Source organism: Solanum verrucosum, unplaced genomic scaffold (assembly GCF_900185275.1).
Source record: "Solanum verrucosum unplaced genomic scaffold, falcon-dt-bn FXZP01000052.1, whole genome shotgun sequence".
NCBI classification, from domain to species: Eukaryota; Viridiplantae; Streptophyta; class Magnoliopsida; order Solanales; family Solanaceae; genus Solanum; species Solanum verrucosum.
The window spans coordinates 1420397-1430290 of NW_026020193.1; the positions used below are offsets into that span (position 1 = coordinate 1420397).

A 9894-nucleotide genomic window follows, 5' to 3' on the forward strand; every position below is an offset into this window, starting at 1 on the left:
GATCCACACTCATAAATGTCCGTGGAACGCCGTCCATACTTAGCCAATCAATGTAAGTCCTTGGAAACCAAATCGAAGTAGAACTAGTGTCGCCGATGTAATTCGTGAAGCCGTAACATCGGGGAAATAAGGATAACTAAAGTCGGAGAAAGAGTATCGCCTAACTAAGGCCCAAACTATCAGACTCAAGTCTCAACACCAGTCTACAGGGATCTAAGTCGGCCGAGCGACGTCGGGGCAAAACTAAGGCCTATTGGATCCGAATAATGTATTTCTAAGGCAAGCCCTAGTCAAACCTAAACTAAGGCCCAACATGCTTCAAATAAACAATAATTAAGCATGCAAGCACTCCACATAGCGAGGAGGTCCGTTAATAACACAAACCATGCTCACAGTTACCCGATAATTCTCGAAATAGGCCGAAAACATGATTTCTTAACACCTATGTAGATTCAATAACTACCCAACCCAAATCCCAACTAATCAACATGCATTCACATTCTCGAGCTCAATCTAAGAGAGGAAAACCGTAGCCTACCTGTAGGCCGATCACACGCGCTCCAAAATCACTCCTTCGGAGCTTTCCCTTCGAACGGTCTGAAACGTTGCCCCGCTATCAAAAATAGAGTCACAACGTTAATACGGTCGTTTAGACACCAAAATCACAACAAACGAGATGGGTCAATTTTGGAGTCAAAACGGGAAAGTGGGACCCGCGCAGGAAATTCCGAAATTAACCCCAAAAGTGGGTCCTAACCAGTTCCCCAGCTCATGTCCCAAAATGGGACACAATTCGGGGCACGGGAACAACACAATATCAACAGCAACTAAAACCCAATTTTCTCAAAAATTAGAAATGGGACCAGCAATGAATTTTACCAAAAACGAGCGATCTACATAAAATCTAACAACACCACAATGTTCTCCTCAAAAACCACTCAAGATAGCCTCAAAAATCACCAAAATCGGATCTAAAATGGCTAAGAAAACAAGTCTAAAAATTTCCAAAATTAAGCTCACAAAAAGGGTTGGCAGCAGGTATTTTTGAAAATTACCTCAAACGGGGACTCCAAATCACTATCCTAGCTCACCAACACGTTGTCCTCGAAAAATCTCACAACTTGCCTTTTGGATCGCCCAAATGGTTGAGAGATGAGAGAGATGAGGGTTTGAAATTTGGAAATGTTCTGATTTTCTGCAATTTATTGCAGAAAATCAGCAACATTTCCAAAACTTAAAATCCCGATGAGGTGCTCCGATCTCGTTCGGAACCCCGTGCACGCAAACGAGATATGCAACCATACCAAATTTGATATTCCAGACTCAACGGCGCAGTCAAATTTCCATCAGAGGTCATTTCAATAAAAAGTGGGTCCCACTTCCAAAAGCCATTTTAAGTCAAAACCCACAAAAGGGCTCGGATAGATATCGAAAACCTCCAGACACAAAAGAAGGTCAATCTAGACCAAACTCGACATTCCGGAGCTAACCACGCTGACGGAATTCTCATCCGAGCGCGTTTACTCAGAATGTTGACCAAAGTCAAACTTAGGCTTAAACTTAAAGTTAAAACGCCTAATCGCACCGACTCACACTGAAAACCTCGGGAGTCATGTCGACCATGCTACTAGCCTAAAATGACCCCTTCGGAGCTGATGAATCGTCAGAATTGGATTCCGATGTCATCTTCTTGAACTTTTGATCGAAAATGATCGTTCAAGGTTCATAAGCTCCAAAACACAAAAACTCGCACCAAGACCAAACGAACGACCAGGTGACCGAACTGTCAGTCCCAGCAAGTCATAAATGACTTGGGGTCGCTAAGGAACGCTCTAAACGACACACAGAAGGCAAGACACAGAAATGACCAAGAGGGTCATTACAATATCCACTACTAAAAAGGACTTTCGTCCGCGAAAGAAAGGATCAAGAAGTACCTGAAGGCTCAAACAAGCCGGGAAACTGCTCTCGCATCTCCTGCTCGGTCTCCCAGGTAGCCTCCTCGACTGGACGATGCCTCCAACGGACCTTAACAACAGGAATGGCTCTCGAGCGCAATCTCCTCACATCTCTGGCTAGAATGGCAACTGGCTCCTCTACAAATGTCAAACGATCATCCAACTCGACTGCATCATACTGGAGCACATGGGACCATCAGGAACATACCGCCGCAGCATCGAAACATGAAACACTGGGTGGATGGCTGAAAATACTGGAGGTAGGGCCAACTCATAAGCAACCTCTCCAACTGTCCGGAGTATCTCAAAAGGCCCAATGTACCTGGGGCTAAGCTTGCCCCGCCTCCCAAACCTCATCACGCCCTTCATGGGCGACACACGGAGGAATACCCGATCACCAACAGAGAATCTCAAAGGTCGACGCCTCTGATCCGCATAACTCTGGTGCCTACTCTGAGCCGTCCTGAGCCTATCCTGAATCACCCTCACCTGATCCAGGGCCTCCTGAAGCAAATCTGTACCACGCGGCCTAGGCTCTGTAGACTCAAACCAACCAACTGGAGAGCGACAACGCCTACCATATAAGGCCTCAAACGGGGCCATCTGAATACTAGAGTGGTAGCTGTTGTTGTACGCCTCCGCCAAAGGCAAGAACTGGTCCCACTGACCTCCAAAATCCATAACACAGGCCCGCAACATATCCTCAAGGACCTGAATAGTACGCTCTGACTGACCATCCGTCTGTGGGTGAAATGCTGTGCTAAGGTGGACACGGGTTCCCAACTCCTCCTGAAAAGCCCTCCAAAAGCTGGAAGTGAACTGTGAACCCCGATCTGAAATGATAGAAACAGGCACGCCATGAAGACGAACTACCTCCCTAATTAGATACGAGCCAACCTCTCGCACTGAAAGTAGTATGAACAGGAAGGAAGTGTGCTGACTTGGTCAATCGATCCACGATGACCCAAATGCTGTCAACACCTCTAGAAGTCCGAGGCAACCCCACAACGAAATCCATAGTGATACGCTCCCACTTCCACTCTGGAATGGGTAATCTCTGGAACTCGCCACCAGGCCTCAAATGCTCGGCCTTTACCTGCTGGCAGCACAAGCAACGGGAAACAAAGTCAGCAATATCTCTCCTCATGCCACTCCACCAGTAATGCTGCCTCAAATCACGATACATCTTCGCTGTGCCCGGATGGATAGAGTATCTAGACTCATGGGCCTCAGAAAGTATCAACTGTATCAAATCTCCAACTCTCGGAACACAGATGCGGCCGGCAAATTTCAACACTCCATCAGGATCTAAGGTAGCCTGTCCACCATCACCCGCTAACACTCGATCTCTAAGGGCCACCAAAGTATCATCCTCAAACTGGCAACCACAGATCCTATCAAGCAAAGAAGACTGAACTCCCATAAAGGCCAAGACGCGTCTAGAATCTGAGATATCCAACCGAACCATGCTATTAGCTAAGGACTGAATGTCCAAAGCTAAGGGTCGCTCCTCAACAGATAAGAAGGCTAGACTACCCATACTCACTGCCTTCCGGCTCAAGGCGTCCGCTACCACATTCGCCTTGCCCGGATGATAGAGAATAGAGAGGTCGTAGTCCTTCAGGAGCTCAATCCAACGACGCTGCCTCGAATTAAGGTCCCTCTGGCTCATGATGTACTGAAGACTCCTATGATCGGTATAGATCTCACATCGAACTCCATACAAGTAGTGCCTCCAAATCTTAAGCGCGAAAACTACCGCCGCCAACTCCAAGTCATGAGTGGGGTAGTTGCGCTCATGAATCTTAAGCTGCCTCGATGCATAAGCAATAACCCGGCCCTGCTGCATCAATACACAACCCAAACCAACACGGATGCGTCACAATAAACCGTGAATCCCTCACCCTCAACTGGAAGAGTCAATATAGGAGCGGTGGTCAATAACTCCTTGAGCCTCAAAAAGCTCGCCTCACACTCCTCTGACCAAACAAAGGGAACATCAACACGAGTCAATCGAGTCAACGGGGCTGCAATAGTAGAAAAGCCCTCAACAAAGCGTCTGTAGTAGCCTGCTAGTCCGACGAAGCTCCGAATCTCAGTAACTGAGGTGGGCCTGTGCCAATCACGAATAGCCTCAATCTTCGCCGGATCAACCCTAATACCCTCCTTGGACACCACGTGCCCCAAGAAAGCTACAGACTCAAGCCAAAACTCGCACTTTGAGAACTTGACATAAAGCCGCTGATCTCTCAAAGTCTGGAGCACTATCCTCAAATGCTGCTCATGCTCACTCCGGCTCCGCGAGTATACCAGTATGTCATCAATGAAGACGATGACAAATAAATCGAGGTATGGCCTGAACACACGTGTCATCAATCCATGAAGGCAGCAGGGGCATTAGTCAACCCAAACGACATCACCAAGAACTCATAATGGCCATAACGGGTCCTAAATGCGGTCTTAGGGATGTCCGCTGCCCTAATCCTCAGCTGATGGTACCCGGACCTCAAATCAATCTTAGAAAACACGGCGGCACCCTGAAGCTGATCAAACAAATCATCAATACGAGGCATGGGGTAACGGTTCTTCACCGTCACCTTGTTCCGCTGCCTGTAGTCAATGCACATCCTCATAGTCCCGTCCTTCTTCTTCACAAATAGAAAGGAGCACCCCAAGGCGACACACTCGGGCGGATAAACCCCTTACCTAAGAGATTCTCTAACTGAGCACTGAGCTCCCTGAGCTCTGCAGGAGCCATCCGGTAAGGCGGAATAGAAATAGGACGGGTGTCGGGCTCTAAATCTATGGCAAAATCAATGTCACGATCTGGAGGTAAGCCAGGTAGGTCTGTAGGGAACACATCTGCAAACTCTCTAACCACAGGAACTGAGTCAACTGAAGAGTCATCTCTACTCACATCTCACACATAAGCCAAATAAGCTAAACACTCAGAAGCAATCAACCGTCTAGCCCGCATAAAAGAGATGATCCCTGTCGGTATGTGACTATAAGCACCCTGCCACAACACTGGGGAAATGCCAGGCATCGCTAAGGTAACAGTCTTGGCGTAGCAATCCAAGACCGCATGGTAAGGGGATAACTAGTCCATGCCCAGAATCACATCAAAATCAACCATATCTAGCAGAATAAGATCAACTCTAGTATCACAACCCTGGATAGTCACTAAGCAAGATCGCAATATCTGATCCACTACTAAGGACTCACCCACCGGGGTCGAAACATGAACTGACTCTGCCAAAGACTCAGACCTCATACCCAATCGAGGAGCAAAATAAACAGATACATACGAGAATGTGGACCCGGGATCAAATAATACTGTAGCAGGCTGATGGCATAATAAAAGCGTACCTGTGATAACATCGTCAGATGCCTCAGCCGTCGCCCTCGCCGGGGCTGCGTAGAAATGGCCCTGAGCACCTCTGCCCGATGCATCTGATCTACCACCCAGCCTGCCTCTCGAGCTCCCCCTCTGGTACCCTGTAGGCTGTCCCGACGACCCTGGTCCTGACCACCACCTCTAGCTAGAGGGGGCACTGCTGAAACTGGTCTAGGTGCAAGGGGAGCTGGTACAATCGCTCCTCGCCCTCGCCGGGGGCACTCTCTGGACCAATGGTCAGGAGCACCGCAATCAAAACACCTCGAAGCTGAACGCCCTGAAGTAACCCGACTGCAGTAGGAAGGGAGGGAATCTGATCCCCTCGAACTCTGGCTCGTACTAAGACCCCCTGGTGATACTGGCCTCCCTCAGAAGCAGGTAATGCCGCCTGAACAGGACGACTGGACTGACCCTGCTGGAACCTCTGGCGGGGCCTATCATAGGAGTCTCTCCCTCTAGTCTGGGACCCGCTGTAGCTGCCCTGGTAGCGTGCCCTCTTATCGCTGCCCCCTTGGGCCTCGCGATGAATATGCTCTATGGATCGGGCATGGTCAACTACATCAAGAAATGAACGGCCGACAGAAACTAAATGCTCTGTGTCGACCCTCAGACGGTACCGCAACCCACGTACAAAACAACAAACTCTCTCCTCCTCCGTGGGTAGGATCATGGTAGCATGTCGAGACAACTCATGGAATCTCATCTCGTACTCTGAGACGGTCATAGGGCCCTGCTCCAATCTGGAGAACTGATCACGAAGCCTATCCCTGACGCTCCGTGGCATGAACCGAGCTAAGAAAGCCTCTGAGAACTCACTCCAAGATACATGAGGCGATCCAACTGGCCTGGACTCTCGATACGAGCGCCACCACTGCCTGGCTGGCCCACGAAACTGATGAGCAGTGAAGTCGGCTCCTCTCGACTCCAAGAGGCCTAATGACTGTAGCTGCTCCTGACAAGTGAGCTGGAACTCGTAGGCATCCTCCCCCATCGCCCCTGAGAATATCGGCGGTGCCAACCTCTGGAATACCCCGAGCATCTTCTGCTCGCGCAGTGGCATCTCCCCGTCCTTTAAGTCTGACACGACAGTCACATGAACTGGTGGCGGCTGAACCTCTGGTGCCGCTGCGGCAGGCTGACCCTGCGGCGCTGGAGCTGGTGCTGCTAGGACTGGTGCTGGTGCTGCTGGGGCTGGGCTGCTGGGGCTGGTGCCTGTCGCATCTCCCAATAGCTGCTAGTATCTGAGTCAGCAGAGCATGAAGATCAGGAGCTGCAGCTGCAGCTGGTGCAGGTGGTGGCTGGGCTGGCCCCGGCCCCACCGGCTGTGGAGGTACATATGCTGCCTGAGGCTCCTCCTCCCTATCTCGGGCTGGTGCTACGGCCCTGCTCGACCTTGGGGTCGGCGTCTACCCCAAGCTGAGGCTCTGCCTGCAGACCCGGGTGCGCCACCCCTGGCCGCGCCACCTCGCGAGCGAGCCATCGTGCGAAAGAGTGAAACAAGTGAGATTTCCAGAAACCAATAAGACACACGCTGAACGAAAGCGAAGCAAAAGAGGAAATTTTCCTAAGAACATCCTGTAGCCTCCTGAAGATAAGTTACGGACGTCTCCGCACCGATCCGCAGGACTCTACTAGACGTTAGCTCTGTACAAGTGAGACCGATAAACCTGGGGCTCTGATACCAACTTGTCACGACCCGATTTCTCAAGTCATGATGGCACCTACTATAACCCACCAGTAGGTAAGCCAACCCGTAACCCGGAACAACAAGTAATGGGTCTGAGGGTAGAAACTAAACAAGAGTAGGCAAATAACAATATAAACAGGCGGAAGCAAACCAAAAACATATATACAAATAAAGATCCCTCCCAGAACCTGGAAATCACAAGTACAGAGCTACTAACAAAATGAGTACAAGTCCCAAAAGTGGACAACAGAGACTGGACTGTCTCGAAAGGTAAAAGACAAGTCTATATATACAGATGGAGACTGAAATAGTACAAAACGTCGTGTGCTCACTCCCGTCTCCGGATCAGACTGCTCCAAGCTGATCAACGCTGGCTACTAGTGCCCGGACCTGCATCACGAAATAGATGCAGAGCGTAGCATGAGTACCAAAACAACCGGTACCCAGTAGGCATCATAGGCCGACTGAACTTGAAAAGTAAAGGCAATATGAAAAGAAGGAATAACACAAACCGAAGTCAAGAACTAAAATCTAACTAACAAGGGAATGCACACGAGTGTACAAAGAACTAACTAAAGTAATCTATAAGCTAACTACACCTAACTGGGCCCCCATAAGCCCAGAAGGTACACTCGTGCGCAAGTTAAATAAAAACCCGAACGGACCCCCATAAGCCCGACGAGTACACAGAATAACTAAAACTAAAGAGAATTGCATAAAAGAACCCAAGAACGAAGAACATCGAACCAGAACCTCAACCCTAATTAGTAGAATCTGACAGTACGGAGGCCGGACCTCGAACCGGATGCTCACAAGAAATATCCAAGTAATCAATCACAAATATCAAGTATATGAGGCCGGAACTCTAACCGGATGCTCTATATAAGTATCTGGGAAATAGAGGCCGGACCTTAAACCGGATGCTCTATATAAGTATCTGGGCAATAGAGGCCGGACCTTAAACCGGATGCTCTATAAAGTGCCAATGTAGCTGCTGAAAGAGTCCTAATCGATCCACACTCATAAATGTCCATGGAACGCCGTCCATACTTAGCCAATCAATGTAAGTCCTTGGAACCAAATCAAAATCAAATTCAAATCGCGAAGTAGAACTAGTGTCGCCGATGTAACTCGTGAAGCCGTAACATCGGGGAAAATAAGGATAACTAAAGTCGGAGAAAGAGTATCGCCTAACTAAGGCCCAAACTATCAGACTCAAGTCTGCTACACCAGTCTACAGGGATCTAAGCGGCCGAGCGACGTCGGGGCAAAACTAAGGCCTATTGGATCCGAATAATGTATTTCTAAGGCAAGCCCTAGTCAAACCTAAACTAAGGCCCAACATGCTTCAAATAAACAATAATTAAGCATGCAAGCACTCCACATAGCGAGGAGGTCCGTTAATAACACAAAGCATGCTCACAGTTACCCGATAATTCCGAAATAGGCCGAAAACATGATTTCTTAACACCTATGCAAGATTCAATAACTACCCAACCCAAATCCCAACTAATCAACATGCATTCACATTCTCGAGCTCAATCTAAGAGAGGAAAACCGTAGCCTACCTGTAGGCCGATCACACGCGCTCCAAAATCACTCTTCGGAGCTTTCCCTTTTGAACGTCTCGAAACGCTGCCCCGCTATCAAAAATAGTATCACAACGTTAATACGGTCGTTTAGACACCAAAATCACAACAAACGGAGACGGGTCAATTTTGGAGTCAAAACGGGAAATCGTGGGACCCGCGCAGGAAATTCCGAAATTAACCCCAAAAGTGGGTCCTAACCAGTTCCCCAGCTCATGTCCCAAAATGGGACACAATTCGGGGCTCGGGAACAACACAATATCAACAAGCAACTAAAACCCAATTTTTCTCAAAAATTAGAAATGGGACAGCAGCTAATTCAGCGTTTTACCAAAAACGGGCGATCTACAGTAAAATCTAACAACACCACAATGTTCTCCTCGAAAAACCACTCAAGATAGCCTCAAAAATCACCAAAATCGGATCTAAAATGGCTAAGAAAACAAGTCTCAAAAATTTCCAAAATCAAGCTCACAAAAAGGGTCTGGCAGCAGGTATTTTCGAAAATTACCTCAAACGGGGACTCCAAATCACTATCCGAGCTCACCAACACGTTGTCCTCGAAAAATCTCACAACTTAGCCTTTTGGATCACCCAAATCGGTTGAGAGATGAGAGAGAGATGAGGGTTTGAATTTGGGAAATGTTGCTGATTTTCTGCAATTTATTGCAGAAATCTGCAACATTTCCAAAACTTAAAATCCGACGGGGTGCTCCGATCTCGTTCGGAACCCCGTGCACGCAAACGAGATATGCAACCATACCAAATTCGATATTCCAGACTCAACGGCGCAGTCGAAATTTCCATCAAGGTCATTTCGATAAAAAGTGGGTCCCACTTCCAAAAGTCATTTTAAGTCAAAACCCACAAAAGGGCTCGGATAGATATCGAAAACCTCCAGACACAAAAGAAGGGTCAATCTAGACCAAACTCGACATTCCGGAGCTAACCACGCTGACGGAATTCTCATCGAGCGCGTTTACTCAGAATGTTGACCAAAGTCAAACTTAGGCTTAAACTTAAAGTTAAAACGCCTAATCGCACCGACTCACACTGAAAACCTCGGGAGTCATGTCGACCATGCTACTAGCCTAAAATGGTCATTCCGGAGCTGATGAAATCGTCAGAATTGGATTCCGATGTCATCTTCTTGAACTTTTGATCGAAAATGATCGTTCAAGGTTCATAAGCTCCAAAACACAAAAACTCGCACCAAGACCAAACGAACGACCAGGTGACCGAACTGTCAGTCCCAGCAAGTCA

The 9894-nt window shown here is 48.3% G+C and overlaps 1 pseudogene; it reads right to left on the minus strand.

Moving 5' to 3' along the window:
• Nucleotides 1–1926: 1926 nt before the first annotated feature.
• On the minus strand, nt 1927–9433 carry LOC125829430 (uncharacterized; annotated as a pseudogene).
• Nucleotides 9434–9894: the final 461 nt, after the last annotated feature.